Consider the following 24,125-nt stretch of genomic DNA (forward strand, 5'->3'; position numbering starts at 1 on the left):
CCCGGGCTCGATTCCCGACTCCTTCGCAGACCTGACTCGCGATGCTGAGCTAGTTAGCTAAGTTTCCGAGCCAAATTTTCCTGACCTGTTAAAGGGGTTTCCGTAGCAGTACCCACGTCCGTGAGCTATTGTGAGGACTGAGTGTGTGTTGGGAAATTGGTAAATAATTCGTGTCAGTCACTGCAATGATTTACTGGTTTCTCAGTCACTTACTATAACAGCGAGGAAACGTGTTCGGTATTGGCAATACTCAGGGATGGCGGGAACACTCGTTTGCCATTAGTGGGGCTGTTACAAATTCCCCTTCGCTCGCGCAGAGGAAATCCGCGGTGCTGGTCCCCGGGGAGGACGCAGGGGACAGAGGGAGGCCCACGCAGCAGCCGGAGCTGTGCAAGGAGCCCGCAGCAGGGGAAAACGCAAGGCCCCGGGACTCTTCTCTGCCCCCTTCCTTCCTTTCTTGGATTTTATAAAAATGCTCATTAGTTACTCATATTTATGCTGCGGTGAGGAAACAATGTGGTAATCCCAGAATCCTGGAGAACACGTGACTAGTTAAATTTATTATTAGATACAAGGTACACAATAAAAAGGAAGCATAATTTATCTGTTCAGTCCACAAATACTTACTGGCCTCCTGTGGTGGTTTCTGGAGATGCTCCAGAAAAGAAAAATAAAAAAGGAAAGAAAATCCCTTTTTCATTAAGTTTACATTCTTTTGGGGGGGGGGCAGTAAACAAATAAATACATCTTGGTCAAGAAGTAAGTCAACGTCAGGGGCGCAGGCGATGGAGGGCAGAGTGGAGGCCTTGCTGAGCGGCAGAAAACTGCGCGGTGCAGGGGTACTGGGGATGGGTGCGGGGGGGGCTGGGGACGGGTGCGGGGGGGGGCTGGGGACGGGTGCAGGGGGGCTGGGGACGGGTGCGGGGGGGGACTGGAGACAGGTGCAGAAGGGGCTGGAGACAGGTGGGGGGGTAGGAGATGGGTGCAGGGAGAGGTGGAGACGGGTGCAGTGGGAGCTGGAGATGGGCGCAGGGGAGCTAGGGACGGGTGCGGGGGGGGTGCTGGGGACGGGTGCGAGGGGGGGCTGGGGACGGGTGCAGGGGTGCTGGGGACGGGTGCAGGGGGGCTGACGTGCCATTGAGCTCCCACAGTGACTGCAGATAGGCCGAGCTAACGTCACTGAGATGCGCCATGAGCCGGTGGCTCTGCTGGGCATGTTTTGTGCATCTTCGCATTTAATCTTCCCCTTGTCCTAGGAGGTGGCCACACTTTGCAGACGCTGACGCTGCGACTGAAGTCAGTCAGTGTTTCCCTGAGGTCGCAGAGCTGCCCGTCACAGGGCGCAGGCAGGCAGGGCCCAGGTCGTAGCCCGGCTCACTCTGTTCGCTTTTGTCTGCCTGAGAGGGAAGCTGAGAAAGCTGAGTTCTCCCCTGAAGGATTAACTCACAGAAGACACGGCTTGGGTGAGTGTCTTCGCTGGGCGCCCTGTCTGCAAACGTGCTCTGTGTAGAGCAGGAAACTGGCGTGTCCGGCACGGGAGAGAGGGCCGGGCCGCAGTCTGGCTTCTGTGCATGTGATATCATCCTTTAATCTGGAAAGAATCAAAACTCATTTGGCCTAAAATGTTTGGATTCTCGCCTCAGTTACTCTGCTAGCGCCAGCCTGGCCTCGCTCACTGGTGACTCAGGGCGAGGTGTTCTCTCCACCTGGGGGCGGGCGGCGGGGACACTGAGGCCAGAGGCACCGACTGACAGTGGAGCATCTGGTCCACAAAGAGCCCGCGGCCCCGTCAGAGACGTCAGCTTGATTTGACGCAGATAATTACATCTCGCTGCCTGATGCCCCCGGCAGCCCCGCGTGGGGTCTTCGTTTCCCCCCAGCAGAGGCTCTGCGTGGGACGCTCGGCCTAATTAAACAACTGCCGCGCGGCGTCCTCAGGTATCCACTTCGCTGGGCAGTGGAGTGGTGGCCACGCGGGCCGGGAGAGCATATGGCCCAGACTGAATTCTCTCCAGGGAGGTTTCTCATCCAAGATGCTCCACAAAGGAAATAAATGAATCTCTGAGAAAGAGAAGAGTTTAGAAATGGAAGCAGACGTGGTGGGATCCGTGGGCTTGTTCTGGTGGGCTGGATTTCAAGATGGCTCTGCACTGTGTGCCCACCACACAATCTCACCCGGGCATCCACGCCGCGCACTGTGCAAGGACCTGGGGATCACTTGGTCTTGGGAGAAAACTCGAAACAAGGGGAAGGTTTCAGGCAGTTCGTTGACCTTCAGTCCAAGGGTCTGGGAGAACGTGGATGATGAATGGTCAGGGGATCCTTACGTCACGTTTACTCACAATGTTCTCAGCTGAGCAATTTAATTAGCTGGAAATGAGGCTTAGACGCAGACATAACCACCCAGGGAAGGCTCCGTGCTGAGCTACGGCCAAGATCGCACCTGGACTCTGGTTACCCTTTAGATGAGTATCGGTTATGAATTTTTCCATGAGCATGTTATAATTCCACCACAGAAGGAAGTATGATTTAAAAATCACTTTTATATTCTTAAATCTCACGTAAGTAGGATGAGTTTTTATGGGGCATATATTGGGATGGGCCCTAATATTGCGATGAATCAATACATTCTTCAGCCCTGAGTTAAAATGCCAACTTTTTATAAATGAAGGTTACAGAGCAGACATCAATTGTGATTTTAAAAAAGATGGAACATTACAATTTTGTGACTTTGCTCTTTTTTAGGGCTATAATGCATGTGGAGAAGAGGAGAAATCTGGTAAGTCGTGGGGCCTGTTTCCGTGCTGGCCACAGACACGCCATCCTCTCATGGCCCAGTGGCGTGTACTGAGGACACGTGGACAGGGTCCACTCTGTTCTCGCCTTGCCGGGGCGGGAGGGGCTGGGGCCGCGTGTGGCTGGGGACGGCGCCGCCGGGGCAGTGAGCGGAAAGTACACTGACATACGTGAGCTCGCCCGTGTCATAAGGAGGAATAATATGATTCCCAGGAAAGCATCTGGGGGAAAATGAGGCTTTTATTTCGGGCAAGCGCGGTCTCCAGTCCAAGGAACCTCCCTGCATCCTTCGAGCTTTGTCTCCGGAGCCAGGTAGACACAAGGGGGTGGGCAGGAAACAGGGTTTCAGTCCCGGCAGCCAACAGAGCTGACTTTTGTTATTGGGTTTCGGCTATAATGCTGGGGGCCTGGAAGGCCCCTGCTATGACTCAAATTATAAAACGTTTAGAGAAATGTTTACAAAATACTTAGAAAAATTGAAGTATTCTTTTCCAAGAGAACATTTTCCTATAAGTCTCAATAACATGCATTCAGTTCACCGGCGTGCCTTGGGCTGGATTACTAACAGTTTTTATTAAAAACTAATTTTCAGACTTTTATCAAGCCAGCATCTGGAACATTGTGCATTTGAGCTTGCATTTTTCTGTAGGGAGGTAACTCAATTATAATAATGACATTATGGAAAATTTTTACCATTTTATTGGTAAAATTATTACCTTCTTCTTTGCTACTCATAATTTATTTTACCTGCTCAGGGTAAATTGCTGAGAGTCAGAAAGTATTTCCAATCCCACTGCTGTGTGGGTACAGAATGCCTTAGAATATAAATTCTCACCCATTTTTTAATCACCCACACAAGCCAAATTCTATAAAGGTATTTATTATTGGAATAAAGGAAATCATAAATACTTAAAATGGAAAAGCAAGAAGAAGGCTTTTTTGCATCTGTTTCTTTGTCGCCCTTTTTGGTATTGTCAATTTAAGTTCTATTTCTGTTTAAAAGTGTGTTACTAGCAAGAAACGAAAGTAAAAACTGGACATACTATATTCAGATATAAAATATTTTACGAAGAAAAGTGAAAGCTTGCTGCTCCCCAGGAGTGGGAGCTGGCCGGGGCTGCTGAGCTGCGGAGCGTTGAATGTCCCCAGGTAACTCGCAGCTCTCGTGCAAATGTGGCTCGTCTTCACGAGAACGGTTCTGTTCCGAATTTTGATGCGTTTCCTTCCGTGAAATTAAACTAATTAGGAAGGGCTAGTCACAGTTGGTCGTGGTGCTTGGGGGAAACACGAACTGCTGAAAGCAGCTATGCTTTCAGTTTTATTATCATTTGAACAGTTTTCCAAACACATGAACTTCCCAAGGCCTTAAAACCAAAACGAAGACGGACGGACCCTCATTACTGAGGAGACGACGTAGGTGGCAGGTCTGGGGCCCTGTAAGCCCCTCACGTTTCACACGATTGAGAGCACAGTGAGTAGCTGGAAATGCCCCTCCAGCCCTCCAGCCGTGGAGAACTGAGTTCGTGACGCGGCCTAGGGACCCTCGCGCTCGGGACGGAAGGGCTGCTTTGCTCAGCGGACACGCACCAGACGCCGCGCCACACAGGTCACTGGTAAGTACTTGTTTGGTTCCAAGCACCTTTCTTTGCTGTCTGTGATTAATTCACTCCATAAGCTGCATCCATTCACTCTCTCCCTCTGCGTGTCTGTATTCGTTTTACATATCTCTGTATGTGAACACATTTGTGCACTCACACGTATGTACGCAAAAACATACATATGCACATGTGTGTAGGCATGTTTTCATCTCATTCTTTAACATTTAATATATTTTATAAACGTAAAAAAGACTGTTGCATACCAGCGAGAGAATTACATGATTCACCCACTAAAGTTATTTTATTTATTTATTTATTTTGAGACAGAGTCTCACTCTGTTGCCCAGGCTAGAGTGAGTGCCGTGGCGTCAGCCTAGCTCACAGCAACCTCAAACTCCTGGGCTCAAGCGATCCTCCTGCCTCAGCCTCCCAAGTAGCTGGGACTACAGGCATGCGCCACCATGCCCGGCTAATTCTTTCTATATATTTTTAGTTGTCTGGTTAATTTCTTTCTATTTTTTTCTTTAGTAGAGACGGGATCTCGCTCTTGCTCAGGCTGGTCTCGAACTCCTGACCTCGAGCAATCCTCCTCCCTCGGCCTCCCAGAGTGCTAGGATTATGGGCGTGAGCCACTGCGTCCGGCCTACAGTCATTTTTAATAGTGTGAAGCACTAAGTCGTGTGGTTCTCGGTGAGCAGGACTGACTCACCCACCCTGACGCACAGAGCATAGCGACTTCCCTGCTCCCACTGGGCTACGGTTTAGACCTTTCTGACAAATTTATTTGAATCTGTGAAAAAAATGATTGAATGGTTTCATCCCATATTTAAATATTACTGGAGATAATAAGTTACACTTTGAAAGACTTACGGTACTAGAGAAATGGTCTCTACAGGTGACAGAATTCACTGTTCAGTGGCTTCGTCCCGCACTGTGGAGACCCTACAGAGGAAGCATGCCCTGCTCACTCGGAGTTTTGCCAGTGTGGATGGAGTTGGGCCGTCGGCCTTAGTGTTTCAGCAGCTACCAGGGATTTTTTTATGATCTGGCTCTTGAAATGTCGCCTGGTTCTTCCCTGCCCACTTGGGAAGAGAGTCTTAGAGACACGTGGTCGGCATCTCTATCTGAAGGCCTCAGAGTTATGGGCAACAGGCCAGGAAACTCCTAAGCAAGCGCGCTGCCATGGCGGGTAAATGGTGCCTGCGTCTACATGGACAGCGAGAAACCACCTTAGAGAAACACGCGGGAAAACACACTTATAAAGAGAGATTTTCCCGTATTTATGAAGGACTTAAATAATGACCAATTCTAAGAGGTCTTCACTTTTTCGGGAGAGTAAAGGAAATAGAAGAATCCTGGGCAGGACGCAGCGCTCAGAATCTGCATTGCAGGAACGCCTTGTATCGGGGTCTGTGTTACTTCTTGTCGTAACTGAGTAATGACAATGGTGCTAGAAACTGGACACGAGTTGAACCAAAAGCTCAAAGCCTCAGCAGTTCTGGGAAACGTGGTTATTTCAAATTGATTTTTGCTTTTCTCAATTAAGGGCAGGCAGTCCTCGGTGGGCGCGTCCCTTTCTGTCCATTCCGAGAGTGGCTGCTCAGCCACTCGGCACAGAAAGGCCTGTTGCTGGGGACAAACGCAGGCAGCGCGGCCCGTCCTCCCACCCGGCTCAGGGACGTCTGACTCACGCCCCTCTCTGCGGGACAGAGGCCTCGCAGGCCGGGACGCTCCCGCCGAGGGTGGCCGGCTGGGGGTCGGGTTCCAGACCCAGCCCAGACGTCCGGGGTCTGTGGCTGGTTCGGAAACGAGGCGGCTTCTACTGGCGCCTCTGTGGTGTGGGACTGCGCACACAGCCCTTCTGCTAAACTTTGTCCCTTACACGTGAATGTGTCACGGAAGTAAGTCAGCAGTAGCAATTCCCTATTTTTGAAGAAAGCAAAGCAAAGGATTTGTTTTTTTACGCTGAGTAGAGAACGGAGCACGGGGGAGCAAATTGGCCCGTTGTTTGTAGGGAGGTGGTTTTGAGCTTTGGCGTCCGCGGGTGGCGCGGATTCTCTCTGCCGCCAGGCGCGTTGCGACAGTGCCCTGTGCGGTCGCAGCAGGGCGCAGTTCTGGGCAATTCTGTGGTCATCCTATTTTACATATGTAGGTGCCTTTCGAGTTTGAGGCAGGCTTGACGTCTTAAGTGGCAGCACACAGAAAACGGGTGAGGGTTTACGAAGGTGTAGACATTAGCTTTCTGAAACTCTTCCCATCAAGGGAAAATCGCCCCCCGGGGAATGTAGACGCTCACCCGGAGAGCCCCACAGTTCTGGGAACTAACTCATTACACAAAGACTCCACCAAAGGGGCCCCTGTGTTCTTATATTTTATTCTTAATAAATTATTTCAAAGGGAATGTTTACCTTTTTTCCTACAAGAGCGGGACTAGTGAATGTGCCTTTACCATGCAGATGTGAATTGCAGAACTTCTGAAAGAGTGGTTCTCAGTGTGCGATAACAGGTCTTTCCACCCTGACGCAGCGCAGAGAGGGTGGCGTCCTCAGAGGGCGGCCAGCACAGCTGGGGCCCAGGTGCGCGGACGTCACAGCCGGACCTGCAGGCGGAGCCGGCACCGTCTTTCTCTTGGATCCCAAACTGCTTTTCTCCTTTAATCTTCGTGCAAAATCAGGATTATGGTTTTCAGATTTTCACTGTTAGTTTTTAGTTTAAAAGCAAAGATAGCAATTGTGAACCTCTTTTCCCATCAAGGAAAAGTAGATTTCCAGTTACGGTGGAAGTGCAGCCGTAGGAAACCCTGTGTAATCTAACCTGCTGGATTAAGCCACCCGATAGCGATTATGCTCCACTTCTTAATTACATGGACTAAAATAAGATTAAGCCCCATCTTTCTCCGGATGGGTCCGGAGTGGGCATCTGTGGTGTGGTCCTCGCAGCCCCAGGGCCACCCCCGCCCGCGGCCAGAGGGAGACTATGTCATCAGAGTTTCTGTGCTTTGGGTCACCTCTTGCAAACGCACACATTTCTTCTCTAATCCCAACTGCACAAGAAGGAAAGTTATTTAATTTTTTTAGAAAGATAATTTTCTGGTTTCCTAAAGCAACTTAAGTATACATTCCTCAGTTCCACAAATGTCAAAAGCATGGAATGTAAGTATTATTTACTTAAGATATACTTTAATCCTAGACTATTCCTTCAAAGTTTGTCTTAATTATGATCAAGATATAAATGAGGCAAAGGATTATGTCTTCTTTGAATTCCCAGCAGGAAACTTTTGGTCGGTTTCAGGTGGTTGTATTTTGCTATGGACCACTGAGAAAATTCCACGGATCTGTGACATAATATTTTAATCCTACGGGGTTTTACAGCTGTAATTTATGATGCTGAGGTTAAAAGACTAATTTCAATAGAGCATCAAAATTACACACAAATATTCTGTTAATAGAAAAATTAGCAAGTTTCTAACAAGCACGTTGTACATAAAAGGGAAATTATGCAGGGAGTGGCCTTCTTGTGGATGATTTAGGTAAATCCAGAGAATTAGATAACGTGGCCAACAGACCCAGGAAATACTTCCTCCCTACCCCAGAGCATTTCTCTGTTTCTACCATTTCCATTCAAAAAAAAATATTAAGTGAAGTATCCCAAGAATGGAAAAACAAGCATCACATGTACTCACCAGAAAATTGGTTTCCCTGATCATCACCTAAATACACATCTGGGAACGACACCAATCGGATATCAGACTGAGGTGGGGGGTGGGGGAGGGGATGGGGGTATGCCTACACAATGAGTGCATTGCGCACCGTTTGGGGAATGGTCATCATATATACCTACATGATGGGTGCAACGCGCACTGTCTGGGGAACAGACACGCCTGGAGCTTTGACTTGGGGGGAAAGGTGGTACATGGGCAACGTATGTAACCTGCAATTCTGTATCCCCCATAATAATAAGATGAAATAAAACAAAAAAACCAAAAAAACCCACTGAATTTATGTCTTGAATCCAAACTTATCTGAACTCTCAGTGCATTAGTTTCTCATCTTTAAATGGAAATAATACCTAATAATACTAGGATCTATCTCATAGTGTTATGAGAATTAAAGTAAATAATATGTGTATGTCTGGTATGTCTGGAACCAAAAAAAAAAAAAAAAAAATCGCTCCTGAGACTCAGCCAAAGCGCATGTTATTCCCCTGGCCGCTGTGGCCTGCACTCTGGCCCCCCCCAGGGCTCCCCTCCCACTGTGCTGGGCTGATGTCCTCCCTGCAGATGCCGGCAAAGGTACCCGTCCTAAGGCACCTTTGTGAAAACTCAAAGAATTTCATTCATAACCATTGTAAGTTAATTACAGAAAGTGAGCAATGACACTATATATGTAATTTACTGCAGCTCACAATTGTCCATGTGGAAATATCTGAGAATCCCAGGTACCGAAAAACACACAGTCCCCATCATCTTAACACCAATTCCTTCCAGTGCTGCCCGCAGAACTCTCCGCAACACAGGAATGTCCCTTCCTGCCACCCAGCACCCAGCCCTCGGTCACACGTGCCTGCCCAGCTCCTGACAAGCAGTCGCCCTGGAGACCTGAGTTCTACGTCACTTTCATTTCATTAATTTGGGTGTGAGTAGCAACATGCAGCTGGTGACCACACCATGCAGAGCACAGGGACACAGTAAGCAGGGACCCAGGTGACCTGCTAGTTAAGAACACCGAGGGCACACTAAGCAGGGAACCAGGTTATCTCCTAGTTAAGCACAGACAGGGAACAGTAAGCAAGGACCAGGGTTCTCTGCTAGTTAAGCACAGCAAGGCCATGGCAAGCAGGGACCCATGTGATCTCCTAGTTAAGCAAAGCGAGGGCCTAGTGAGCAGGGACCCAGGTGACCTCTTCCTTAAGAACAGCCAGGGCCTAGTAAGCAGGGACCCATGTGATCTCCTAGTATAACCTCAGCGAGGGCCTAGTGAGCAGGGACCCATGTGATCTCCTAGTATAACCTCAGCGAGGGCCTAGTAAGCAGGGACCCATGTGATCTCCTAGTTAAGCCTAGCAAATGCCTATTAACCAGGGACCCATGTGATCTCCTAGTTAAGCACAGTGAGGGCCTAGTGAGCAGGGACCCATGTGATCTCCTAGTTAAGCCTAGCAAATGCCTATTAACCAGGGACCCATGTGATCTCCTAGTTAAGCCTAGCAAATGCCTATTAATCAGGGACCCATGTGATCTCCTAGTTAAGCCTAGCAAATGCCTATTAATCAGGGACCCATGTGATCTCCTAGTTAAGCCAAGCAAATGCCTATTAACCAGAGACCCATGTGATCTCCTAGTTAAGCCTAGCAAATGCCTATTAACCAGGGACCCATGTGATCTCCTAGTTAAGCCTAGCAAATGCCTATTAATCAGGGACCCATGTGATCTCCTAGTTAAGCCTAGCAAATGCCTATTAACCAGGGACCCATGTGATCTCCTAGTTAAGCCTAGCAAATGCCTATTAACCAGGGACCCATGTGATCTCCTAGTTAAGCCTAGCAAATGCCTATTAATCAGGGACCCATGTGATCTCCTAGTTAAGCCTAGCAAATGCCTATTAACCAGGGACCCATGTGATCTCCTAGTTAAGCCAAGCAAATGCCTATTAACCAGGGACCCATGTGATCTCCTAGCTAAGCCTAGCAAATGCCTACTAATCAGGGACCCACATGATCTCCTAGTTAAGCCAAGCAAATGCCTATTAACCAGGGACCCATGTGATCTCCTAGTTAAGCCAAGCAAATGCCTATTAACCAGGGACCCACATGATCTCCTAGTTAAGCCAAGCAAATGCCTATTAACCAGGGACCCATGTGATCTCCTAGTTAAGCCTAGCAAATGCCTATTAACCAGGGACCCATGTGATCTCCTAGTTAAGCCAAGCAAATGCCTATTAACCAGGGACCCATGTGATCTCCTAGTTAAGCCTAGCAAATGCCTATTAACCAGGGACCCATGTGATCTCCTAGTTAAGCCTAGCAAATGCCTACTAATCAGGGACCCATGTGATCTCCTAGTTAAGCCTAGCAAATGCCTATTAACCAGGGACCCATGTGATCTCCTAGTTAAGTCTAGCAAATGCCTATTAACCAGGGACCCATGTGATCTCCTAGTTAAGTCTAGCAAATGCCTACTAATCAGGGACCCATGTGATCTCCTAGTTAAGCCAAGCAAATGCCTATTAAGCAGGGACCCATGTGATCTCCTAGTTAAGTCTAGCAAATGCCTATTAACCAGGGACCCACATGATCTCCTAGTTAAGCCAAGCAAATGCCTATTAACCAGGGACCCATGTGATCTCCTAGTTAAGCACAGCGAGGGCCTAGTAAGCAGGGACCCATGTGATCTCCTAGTTAAGCCTAGCAAATGCCTATTAACCAGGGACCCATGTGATCTCCTAGTTAAGCACAGCGAGGCTCTAATAAGGAGAGACCTAGGTGATATCTTAGTTAAGCGTAGCAAATGCCTAGTGAGCAGGGACTCATGTGATCTCCTAGTTAAGCACAGTGAGGGCCTAGTAAGCAGGGACCCAGGTGATCTACTAGTGAAGCACAACCTGGCCTCAGTAATTAGGGAAGCAGGTTATCTCCCAGTTAAGCACAGCCAAGCCCTAGTAAGGAGAAACACAGGTAATCACCTAATTAAGCACAGAGAGGGCCTAGTAAGCAGGGACCCACGTGATCTCTCAGCGTGTGGCCTTAGCAAGTGCTTTTGACGCTGTCACCTGAGGCTGCCCTGTGGTGATGAGGCCACACTGTGCTGGTACCGGTCTCCGCAGGAAGAGACCCCAGGGGAACCTGGGGAAGGACGTCCAGGGTGTGTGCCTATGGCCACCAGGGAGTGGCCAAGTGCAGAGGATGCCGTCTCCTCCAACAGCCACCAGCGCCCGTCCCCAGCATCCCCTCCCGCTTGCAGGCCCGCCCCTTTCTCGCTGCTCGGCAGCTGGTGCCTCTCCTGTCTCTGGTCGAGTCGGACCTTGCTCAGGCCCCCGTGGGAGTGCTCTGCAGAGACACCCGAGGGCAGGACTCGGAGCGGAGTCTGGGCGGCCTTTGCGTTGCTCAGAGCAGCAGCTTGGAGGTTAACGTTGCTCGGTGGCTGGAGGCAGGAATGTCTGTCCCCAAGGAGGCTATGCTAGGACGGTGACTGTCAGTCCAGTCTCCGGGCGTCTCCCCCGTGTGGCCGGGGCTCAGGGAAACGCTGGGTCTCCGTGTGGAGTCACCTCCCACTTGGGTTCGGGTGGCGGTGGCGACCGCGGACGTCTCACGCCCTGGACGCGGCAACTCTGCAACCAGGGTGCGTGTTCCCTCCGCTCTGCCCTGCGTCATCCTCCGCTGTTCCCGCCTCTAAGACTCACAGCCCTGGGAGGAGTCTGGTTCCTGAAGCAAGTTACTTCGGTGGGAGGCCGTTGTCTGCAAATTCATAGTTTTACAAAGCTGCAGGAAACGCGCTCTGGCCGCAGGACTCAGAGAGGAGAACCCACGGTCCAGGCCTGAGCACGTTTCTTTGCAAACTGACTCTCAGCGTCTGAACAGCGGCTGCAGCAGTGACGACCTGGGGAAACCGTGGTGCGATTAGAAAAACCGTGTTCCAGGCGGGGGGACAGATAGACACACACTGTCCTGGCTGCTGTGTTGTCATTAGTCACAGCCTCCTCGCCCGGGGCTGCAAGAGCGGTGACATTTCCACGCTGGTTCCTGGGCTGGCTCTGCTGAACATCTGTGTGTTCAGAGGGATCCTGGTCTGGCCCTTTGACCTGTTTCATTTGAACTGTTCTGGATGTGAATTTTTTTAGCCACTAAATCTAAGCGCAGGGTGTGAATCACAGCTGGGTGATGAGAGGTAGTTGGACACGGAACTTCACCGGGGCATGAGAGCATCCGAGATCCCATGTTCTCAAAGGAAAGAATTTTTTTCAAAAAAGGGAAAGTAATGGGATGGGAATTTTTTTTTTTTAATTTTCCTGGAGAAAATAAATAGACTTTTCAAATAAATTCTTTTTCCAAAACAGGCCAAATGTTTTAACAAAGTGCTTAATACACATACATATATACATATACACATAACACTATATGCATGCACACTATATATATACATATATACATGCTATATATACACACGTATACACACTATATATTCATATATACATGCACACTATATACACATACATATGCACACTATATACACACATTACATATATACACACTATGCAGACACACACTATATATAGACACACATGTACACACATACACACTATATACACACACTACATATATACACACATACACACACTATATGCATGCACACTATATATACATATACACACATATGCATACTATATGCATGCACACCATACATGTATACACATGCTATATATATACGTGTATACACACACTATATGTACATATATACACACACTACATATACACACACTATATACAGACACACACATATATGTACACACATACACACACACCTTGCCCCGGCTCACGAACGGGAGGAGAGACTGACTCTGCGTCCCCAGCTGGCAGAGCAGGACCGACGTCGGGAGAGAGACGTGCACAGATGCCAACTTCATGAGCAAGTTGGTCCTCGCACGGGTTTGACCTGTGGGGGTCACTTGCCCACAGACTTTCTTCTGCATCTGCCACCCTGAGACAAGGCCGACCCTCCTCGTCCTCCCCAGCCTACTCAGCGCGAAGTCAATGAGGACAAAGGCCTTAAGGTGACCCGTTGCACTCAATGACTATAGTCATCAAGAACATATTTCTATGCCTTATGATTTTCTTAATAACATCTTCTTTTTGCAAACTGACTTTATTGCAAGAATGCAGTATATAATACATATACGAAATATGTGTTGATGGATTATTTATGTCATTGGTAAGGCTTCTGGTCAACAGTTGGCTATTGGTAGTTAAGTTTTTGGGGAATGGAAAGTTACGCGTGGTTTCTGACCACATGGGGAGTCAGTGCCCCACCCCGAGGTGTTCAAGGGTCAATTGCAGTTGAGGTTGTCTGCACACCAAGGGTAATAAATGGAAAGAATTTGGTTTTTTTTTGTTGTTGTTGTTTGTTTTTTAATAGAAGGCAACTGCTGTGAGAGTGTCTAGGTGGAAATATTTTCAGTGACTTCACAGGAGACGTTCGTGCGCTGGGAGACAGGTTATACTTGATGATGCCTATTCTCCCAATTCTAATATTCTATTACATTTTTTAATAGTTTACATTTATTATTAACTTCAGAGAAATCTATTTCATTCATTTTATTAAGCTAAGTTAAAGCAAAAAATCTAGACAGTTATTATGATAGAGTCAGAGAATATTTGGCAAAACATTTCAGAACAACTAGAATCATTTCTAAGTGTGACTCTGGGAAAAAGGAGGTAAAAGCCCGTCACATTTATGTCTTTAAGTGTTTTTAATTCAAATCATACCATCAAAAATTTATTTTATATAACTGGATTGTTATCTCTGAACCATTTTAGTTTTTTGTACCAGATCCCTGAACAATCCAGATTTGGAGTCTGGGCTGAGAAGCTCCAAAGGAGAGAGTGAGGGTGAGCAAAGCCGGGCGACTGCGTGTGGTCACTCCGGGTCCCAGATGTGCAGGAACAGGCGGGGTCTCAGCAGGACCGTCAGCAAGTAGGTGCCAGGGCCGGTCCCAGCGTCCCTAAGCCGCGGGCCTGCTCTGCCCGCCCCCCCCGTGAACGTCCGCTGGGGGCACAGGGAGTGCGGGAGCTGGGCGGCGGCTACAGTCCCATCCTCGCTGCGCCGTGCCGGCTGCCAGGTAGGTGACAAATCCAGGAATTCCCAGCGCTGCATTTTTATTGAAACATTTTGCAATCCCAAAGTCCGGCTGTGCCTAGCTTCCCACAAGCCGCGGAGTAGCGTGTCCTCCGGTGGCTTTCTGTGACATAGTTTCCCCTCCCGTCCCCGCGCTGCTGTTGGCGCCAGGCTGCGGACATGGACCCCGCGGACGGCGGTGGCACCGGGGAGCCCTGGGCGGCGACTCCGCTAGCAAACACGCGCCGCGCACACTTTGACTCGAACCCTGCGTACCCGGCGCCTTTTACCAGCGTTGACGGAGCACAGAAATCCGGGGACCTTAAGGCAAAGGACACGTGCGGCCCCGTCCGCCCCTCGTCGGCTGATTCTGTCCAGTGCGCGACGAAGAAGGAACCGGCACTTATCACAGATAACGGTTCGCTCCCGCTGCGCTCGGAGCCCCTCCCTGCGGTCATCTCTGTGCCACCGCCAGCGTCCCGGTTCCAAGCAGACGGGACTGTGCCCTCCTGCGTGAGGGTCTTCCCTGGATCCTCCAGTCTGGGGTCAGCTGAGACCTCTCGGTAGAGCAGCCGAGTGGCGTTTCTCAGCCCCCACCTGCGCTTCAGGTGCCGCAGGTGTTACTCGAGACGCAAAAGCCAGCTCAGGGGCGAGCGCCTCTGCGCGGCCCGCCTGGTCGTGCTGGTTTCTGCTCTCAGACACCTGCTCCCTCGGGCTTCCTGCCCTGCACACCTGCCACCCACCCTCCTGCCGGGTCGCAGAACTTGCCCTTCCCAAGTGGACGGGGACCTGCGTCTCTGGGAAGCGGCGTCTGCTTTCGAAAAATTAACCATCACCTCCTCTGCGCTCCGGCTGCGTCTCCGCCGGTGAGTTTGGCCAAACTGCAGTCAGCTTTGTCCTGTACGAGTTTTCACGGTTTTCAAGAATACGGTATTTCGTCCTTAACTACAGTCGCCGTGCTGTGCGGTGGGGCTCTCGAGCTTCCTCCCTCCGGTGTCACCGTCATAGCGTGTCCTTTGATGGACGCGTCCCTGTCTCCCCTCCCCCGCAGCCTCGGCCCCGGGGACCCCCGTTCCAGCCCCGACTTCCGTGGGACCCGCTTCCTTAGATCCCACACGTGAGTGGGACCACGTGGTATCAGCTGGCGCGGAGAACCCTACGGAGCTTCCTCAGGAAACCCGACATCGCTCTAACGTGTGACCCAGCGGTCCCCCACTGGGCACCCACACAGGGGACTGAAATGCTGTCAGAGACGCCACCCCGTGTTCATGCAGCGCGGCTCACAGGAGCCCGGACGTGGGCTCGACCTCAGTGTCCTCCAGCCGATGAGGAGATAACGTGTGGTGCGTGCACACCGCGGGCTACCGTCCCACCGTAGAAAGGAGGAAATTCTGCCGCTCGCGACAACACGGAAGAACAGGGGTCACTGTGCTACATGAGATGGCCGGGGACACTTGTCACTCTTTCTTCACGGCAGCCCCGTGAGACGGGACATTTCCCACACTTAGCTGATAAGCGGTGAAAGAGGCTCGGAAACTTCTAAAGCCACCGAGGCAGGGCTCGGAGAGACTGAAAGTGGGGTCTCCGCACGCGCCTCCACATCCGCGCCTCCACAGAGTCGCCTCTGAGAGCGAGGTCGCCACGTGGTTTTTGTCCCCTAACAAGAAAGACTTTGGAGATTTGTGGGGGGCGACTGTAAGTGAATTCCTTCCATCCCTAGTTCTGAACACTTTTTTTCCCAGTGTTTCTGTTAAGGAAAAAGAAACACTAATAAAGCTGAGTGTGGAGTCTCACTAGCCATAGATAATAGCTATTCTTGAATATATAATGAATTTTAGTAGCCCCATCCATTTTATTAAAAGAAGCATTTCCAAAAAATGCTTTTTATAATTAATAATCATTTATATGTTACTAACATATTTATCTTGTTTTGATCATTTGTCTACTACTAATAAAACTGGTGACCCAGAAAAAATATGTTTAAAACTTAGATCTTTATGATCACAGGAAATTTTAAAAATCTCTAATTTTAATTTCTGTACCTATTCTATTACAGGGAAATGGGATGGGTGAACAAAAATAGACTTTTGAGCTTAAAACTTTATATTCAAATACGATTCTATGATAGACTTGGAAGGAAAATATGAATTCAAAAAGAAAATGGGATAATGTAAACTTTTGGTCTGTGAAAGAGACTGTTCTGCATTTTTCCAGTGGATGATGGTTGGTGGGCATTGAATATTTTAGGTATTAGATTCAAGTGGACACATTTAAAAGAGCGAGGAAACGGCACTGTGGAGAATGTTTGTTTCTGATACACTGTTTCTTACACCCTCACAGCCCGCCAGGGGAGGGTAAAGCTACCACCAGCTTCCCAGGGAGTTAATCCCCGATTTCCACGGTGTGGATACTTCCACCCAGGCTGGTTTCAAGCTACCAAGCGGTTAGCAATTGAATGACAAAATCCCCGAAAACTTAACGATTGGCTCTCACAGGCTGTAGGAGCCGGCTCGGTCCGTGATTACGACACGACACTGAATGTCAGATAAACACGCGTGGAGGACACGTCTCGTCCAAGTCCCTGCATTTGAAAGCCTTTGCCAAACTTTTGTGATAAACTCACCTGGAACCCAGGTGCGTCTCCAGGCCGTGTGCACCCTGACCTCTGCTTTGCACGCTCCGGGGACTTGTCCTTTCCTGCTGCGAAGGTTTCACAAATTAGCTTTGTCTGAGAATTACACGTGGAGCTTTGGGGAAAGGTCAGACTTTGGGGCTCACTTCAAACTCACTAAATGAGAAGTTTATCCGAACAAGCGGCACAGATGGGCCCGGGACGCCCAGCGCGCATGCTCTGTACGATCACAGCGTGAGGAAGAGCAATCGAGAGGTCTTCCTCACCTTCCGTGCGCAACAGCTGGGAGCCTCAGCGGGCGGGCTCCGCGCTCGCTTTCCTGGGGAGCCGGGGGAGGCTGGGAGACTGTTTCTTCTGTGCTGACGAGTGACTGATTCCCCAGGTAAGTTCGGAGGCGACGCTTGATCGTGGCCATTTTCCGGAATGACCTTGAGGGAGCGGAGGTGCCGAGAGCTCGGCCGGGAGCTGGGAACGCGCCGGGGAAGGTCCCAGCCCCCAAAGAGTCCGCGTCCGCACCGGACCCCAGGGCCCCGCTGTGCTCTGAATGTGGCCCCCGAAGTTGGTATGTTGGAAACAGCCCCCCGTGCAGCGGGGCTGGGGGTCGGGGCCCCGGGGGGGTTCAGGTCAGGGCGGTCCGACCCCACGGGTGGATCCATGGGGGCGGCTTCCCTCTTCCTCCGCGCGCCCTGGGGGGACAGGGCGAGGAGGCCCCGCCACAGGCCGGTCCGGGCTTCGGGCTCCCCGTCCCCCGACTGTGGGAGAACAAGTCCGGCACTGCGTCAGCACCGGGCTCTGGGGTTCCGCGGCGGCAGCGCGACGTCCCCAGGCGGTCCCCGCTCCCGGCCTCGTCGCCCTGCGGCTCCCACAGCGCAGGCCCTGGCGCGCCGGAAGCTGGAAGGACTCAGTGAAATGGTGTATTTGAAAGTGCTGCGTAAAAGTTCGGGGTTTCATTTTGCACATCGAGAGATAAAGCGTTATTTCAATTCCAAACCGACAGAAAAGAGCAGCAGCCGGCGTCCTCCCAAGGGCGCATCTCTGAGCTCCACGTCCAGCGTCCCCTGGGACCGCGGTGCCACCGTCGCAGCGTGGCGGGCGCAGAGCCGGGCGTGGGAAAGTCGGCTCTGAGGGGGACTAGGCAGGAGGTGCCCGGGGCTCCTCTCCGCGGGGCGCAGAGCCCAGCGCTGCCACTGCGGTCCAAGGTCTACCCCCACGTGTCCTGGCGTTTCTGGGCCTCAGAACCCGTCCGTGCTGTCCCCGTCACTTAGGACCGAAGCTCCGCGTTGTCTGTGTGTGTCTGACACTGACTCTCGCTACTAACGGAAGAGAAACGTGGCCAGCTGTGAAGACGAACTCGGCCTTCGTCCACCCCCCTCTGGCCACTTTCCGCTGGTCCCTGGACTGGGTCCCATTAATTAATCCAAATACAGGCCACAGATGTTCTAAACCCTTCCCGAGAGTGTGAGAATTGCCCGTCCACTACCGCTTGGAGCAGAAGATTGCCCTGGGGACGGGGACCTGCCAGTTGGACGGGGCTGGCCACTTGCATGTCCCATGTCACTCCCAGGAGGCCCCTGGAATATAGAGTGTGTACTCAGGGTGGTTACTGGAGGCTGCGTCCTCATCCAGGGCGTAGGAAGTGCTCATGTGAGCAATTGCGGTTAGACGTTTCCTGCGGAGACGCTCCCAGGTGCTGGAGACGTGGACTGATTGGCCGCGGGAAAGCGCATTGCTCACTTTGGTAAGTGCGGTGGCTTTGGTTGAGCTAAATTTCTCATGGAATGTTATACAGAGAAGCACGGAGAATATGGTGTAACTAGCATCCTTTAAGTTACGATACAGTAAAATGTTACAGATTCAATGAAGCATTTCAGATTGAAAGACAGACCCTGGGTGGCCGTTCCTGGCCGTGTCTGCCTGTCCCTCCTCAGAGGGGCCACTGCTCTGAAGTTGGGCTGCTTCGTTCTTACGCAAACATTCATATTTTTACTATATGCATATATTTCCATAAATAATGTGAAATGATGAATGTTTCCAAACTTCATATATGTGGAATAGTATTGTATGTGCCAATCTGCACTTTTCCCCCAGTGATGCCTAAATCATTTATATGTACAGCATGTAATCCTATCGTTCAATTTTATTTATTTTTCTTTTTTCACTATACGTATATATATATTTATTTATTTTAGCTGTTTTCCAGTTTTTCACTATTACTAGATATTTAAAATGAGCCTTTTTTGTAAATATCTTCTTGTGCAAATAGGGTATGAATTCTTCTATGTTTCATACCTAGGAATGGAATTGCTTGGTCAAAACTCGTCTTGATCAGGTCGACTTTGTTGTGTCAGAAGATCTTCCACTATGTCGTCTTCCAAAAGCTTTAAAGTTTGCACTTTTAGGTTTTTAATCCATCTGAAATCAATTTTCTGTGTTGTGTCGGGCAAGGAAAGTTGTTTTGTTCAACATGGAAAAGCGCTTGTCCTAGCAGAATTTATTGACTGGCCCTTCCTTCTCCCACTGACTTCACTCCTGCGGTGGACAGAATTTCCACATTCCCCAGCTCTCTGTTCTGTTCCACTGTTCATCACGCTTGTGCCAACACCACACGGTTTTAATTACTCTAGTTGTGTAATAAGATTTACTGTATTATAGGTAACTTATTCTTCTTCAAAACTCTCTGAATTATTGTTGGCTGTTTATTCTGCCATATAAATTTTACCATCATCTTTTGAAGTTTTGCCCATTTCCTACCAGGATTTTTATGGGATGCCAGTGAATTATAGATCCATTTTAGGAGACTTAATACCTTGGAATAGTGGAATTTTCTATGTATGTAGGGCTCGTTATGTCTCTCAATGTTATTTATTTTATTATATCTTGCACAACATTTGGGATTTATCCCTCAAGGTTATTTTGTCGTTGTCATTGTTTTTTCCCCATCACCAGAATTTATTTCACTGCTCGGAATTCAATGAACTCTTTCAATCTGAGCCTTGGGCCCTTCTTCAACTTAGAGAAATTTTCCTTTATTATTCCTTCTTTTATTGTCTGGGTTCTCTCTTTTTGAAAATTTTTTAAACAGATGTTACACTTCTTATGCTAATTCTTCAAGCTATGTGTGTTTTTGCTCTATGTTTTAGGAGATTTTCCTGACTCTGTCTTCTGAATTATCAGCCTAATCTTCAGCTGTGTCCCTTCTAGAATTTGATCCGTGCTTTGATGCTTCAGTTTTAGTAGTTACGGATTTCATTTCCAAGATGGCTTTCTCCTTCTTCCATTGCTTTCTTTTATATTAGCAAACTTTTCTTCTTTTATGGACAGTACTGTTCAGAATATTTTTAAAGTTCTCTTGTGTTCTCTATATTATTTATTTTTCTCATGGTCAGATATTCTGCTTGTTAATCTTGGTTTCCCCCTTCCTGATTGCTTTTTCTCAAATATCTGTTTTCCCTCAGGGTCTATGTTTTTATATGGAAAATTAGGCTCAGTGGGGTAATAGCGAGTATGGATTTTCTCAGCTGTCTGGATGAAGGACTGGACTAAATGCCATTTTACCCAATTTCCAAAATAAAAATGTCCGTACAGTGCAGCATTTCCTGTAGGTGCCTCGTGGGCCTGGTTGTGTTTCCCCCTTTCTGGGATGGCTGCTGAGATCTGGGCTGCACACGGGCTGAAACAGCCCTGCCGGCCCCCGAGTGTTCACCTCAACTGCAGTGTGCATTAGCTGTGTGACCTCAGTCAGGTCACTTGACGTCTCTGTTTCTTGTTGAAATGGGGAAAGTAGTAGCATCTACGCTGTTGAGTTATGGTGAAGATTAAATGAGTTAGTGCTTGTAAACCACTTAGAACAGGGACTACACGTAGTAGGTGCTTTATACACATTAATAATGCTTGTAACCTATGTTATTATCTCCATAAGAACATAAATTAGGCGCCGACATTCTTACAAGAAGACCTCGCTAAGCAGATTACCTCCCTTTAGAAGAGAGCGATTGATTTTGGGGTGTTGGCCTATTTGGAAACAGGCCGTCAGCTCGCGGGAGTGTGGGACGCGGTGGGGACGCGGTGGGGACGCGGTGGTGGCGGCAACACTGTCCTGAGCGTGTTCCAGATTCCTCACTTTGCGGTTCTGAGGACGCCTGCGTGATCTTCCTCTGTGTGGTGTTTGGGCCCCGCCTCTCCGTTCCTGTTCCTCCTCGGTCCTGTCACTGTGCGAACCGTTTAGGAATTTCTCAAACGTCCTCAAGTACCGATTCTGCCCTTTTCCTCATTTCTCAGTGAAGTTGTGGCTCTGCCCTTTGCTAAAAGCCTTTATGTCGTCTCCAGAATTGTGCAGCAGGACGTGCCACGGTGAATCACGTTTGTCCCATGCCCTTGACCCAAAAGCCATTCTTTGGATTTTGCGACAAGAAACGCGTGAGGGACCCTGGTGAGGGCAGTCCCGGACCGGTGGGGGGACTGCGGGTGTCGGAGGCCGAGCGGTGACCGGCGGACGTGGAAGCCACCGCGGCGAGTGCGGACGACGCGCTGGGCTGCGGGAGGGTCCGGGTTCCGTCACCATCTGGGACATGTGGCATGTGCCACAGCGTGTCTGAGAGGCGGCAGAAGCAGCGCGCGGTGTTCGGAGGAGCTGGCAGCGAGGGATGCCGAGCGTTTTACACCGGTGGACCTGCAGCTCTGCGCAGAGCCCTGGACGCGGCGGGTCTCGGCCCTGCGGGGTCCCCGCCAGAGACAGGCGAGGACGCGCCCGCACGCACCGCCCGCGTTCCGGGGCCCGATTGTCGTCACGCACAAAAGTCAAAAGAATTTCTTAGTCATCTGGGAGTTTCTATATGGGTCGTTTTCTAAGAACACGTCACTGGGATTCTGCAGAGCTAAATGTTCATTAAGTGTGAACTTTGATTTTGTTTCTAATGGTTGGGACAAATGTCAGCTCACCAGAGACTGTGCTTTCAGTGTTTCCCCAGGAGCTATTCGGAAGCAGCGAAGAAAGCAGGTGTTTTCATCGGAGCGAAGACCAGCGCCGGGTACCGCAGCGCGGACTCCAGCCCCGCGACTAGCCAGACCCGGCGTCCGAGTGAACCGCGTCCGCGTCCCCAGCACCGACACGGAGCCCTTGGTGACTCTCTGTGCGCGTGAGGTGAGTGCTTCTGCCCAGACTTACCCTCCTTTGAACTTTTCAGTAAAGGTTTTGGGGTTTTCCGCTGTTCCCGTGTAATCTCTACCAGACAGAGGGAAGAAGTCACAAGTTCAGTCACGTTGTCGCGATGCCAGCCAAGGCAGGGAAGAGGCGTTTTCACCTGGCGGCTTCCAGGACAACGCGCATGGCGGTGCAGGTGTCCAGGTGTCCGACAGCAGCGCGCGAGCGCTGGATTCCGCAGGGATGCTGTGGCCGGGAGGTCCCGCGAGGCACACACCGGTCCCACCTTCGCCCCTTCCGCACAGACCTGCCTCGCGCCCCCGCATGGACATTGTTTCATGAGCACTTTCCGAGTTACATGAGGTTTTGCAGCTCACTCGAGCGCACACTTTGCGAGCCTGCGTGCTGCGGAGGGGGTGGACTTTGCCCTTTTGTTCGTGGTCTGAGCCTGGTGACCAGGACGGTGCCGTCTGTGACGCCCCGGGGCACAGAGGGGGGACAGGGAGCAGAGGATGCGTCACTCTAGGGTCTGTTGACCCCACATTGGGAATTGGAGGCCAACGGGCTTGAGATGACGTGCAGATAGCAGCTGTGTTTTACTTGAAAACAAAATGTTTTATAATAGGGAAATCTCACTTAAGAAAACGAGCGTTGTGACTTCTCTGGACTTGAGCTGATGGCGCAGCCCTGGCGGCAATTTCGGGGCCCATGAGCGGCCGTTGCCTCGTCCAACCTCAGTTCCCTGGTTTCGTGTGTTTCCCTTCATCCGTGTGGCTTTCCTCTGGGCCCTTAGACGTCTTGGTTTGTGACACCTCCCCTCCGTCATAGAGCCTTAAAACTTAAAATTAGCCGGGACATGTTGGATACTTTTTGGCATTTTAGAACCTCTGCAAAAAGTCTGCAGTGAACTAAATTTGTGCTTTGTAGATTCACTCATTTCCAGAAGTTTCTTGAACCCCATCAGGAGTTCCATGTCTCTCTCCAGGTCCCCCAGAATGTCTGTCCCCACCAGGGCGCTGGGTGTCACCCGGGAGCAGACACTGAAGGTGGCTGTGCCTGCTGACGCGGGGTTTGGGGGAAGGGCTAGTCCTGCACTGTGGGAACAGCCCTGTGGTGACCTGTCATCGCCGGGGTCGCAGACCCGTCCTCGGTGCCCGCGGACCCCAGGAAGGGTGACGGCGCTGGTGACACGTCCTCGGCCACCGTGGCTCACAGCAGAGCTTTGCCCGCCTCTGTATCCCTCTGAGGTGATTCTTCAACAATGGCGCCATTATTTTCATATTTAATTGTGGATTTAGCATTTTAGCATCATTTGTGAGTCATTCTGACGATCAGGGACTATTTTAACTCGCAGAAATTATACCTGTGCTGTGTCCAGCACTGGCCACACGGGGTGGGAGAGTGTGCAGGACACGTGGCTTTGCCGGCTGCGGGTCCCGCACACGCATGTGCCTGCGTTGCCAGTGTGTTGCCCGTGGGTCCCGCACATGCATGTGCCTGCATTGCCAGTGTGTCACCCGTGGATCCCGCACACACATGTGCCTGCATTGCCAGTGTGTCACCCGTGGATCCCGCACACACATGTGCCTGCATTGCCAGTGTGTCGCCCGTGGGTCCTGCACACGCATATGCCCGTGTTGCCAGTGTGTCACCTGTGGATCCTGCACACGCATGTGCCCACGTTGCCAGTGTGTCGCCCGCAGGTCCCGCACACACATGTGCCTGTGTTGCCAGTGTGTCGCCCGCGGATCCCGCACACGCATGTGCCTGTGTTGCCAGTGTGTTGCTGCTGTTCTGTGTGTGCTTTGTGGTGTGTGTCTGTGCTGCGTAGCCCTGTGATTGTGGCCTCAAAGTAGGAAAGCGTCATGGGTCCACCCTAATAACTAGGCAATTGCAATACACCCTCAAGTGCAGAGTTAAAATATTTTTTCCAGATTTGGAAATGATTTCCAGGAATAAGTCGGATGGCATGTTCTCAGAAATGTTTCTTCAGGCTCCGTCTTTGCTTTCGGGTGTTGCTGGCATAGTCTTTCCCTCCTTGGAGGCCTGTGTCTCCAGGATCTGTGAGGCTGGCGGTGTTTTGTGCAGAGTCACAATAGCCCTGTGTCGCTGGGCCCAGCCGCACGCGTGGGC

Source organism: Eulemur rufifrons, chromosome 18 (assembly GCF_041146395.1).
Source record: "Eulemur rufifrons isolate Redbay chromosome 18, OSU_ERuf_1, whole genome shotgun sequence".
Classification (NCBI taxonomy): Eukaryota; Metazoa; Chordata; class Mammalia; order Primates; family Lemuridae; genus Eulemur; species Eulemur rufifrons.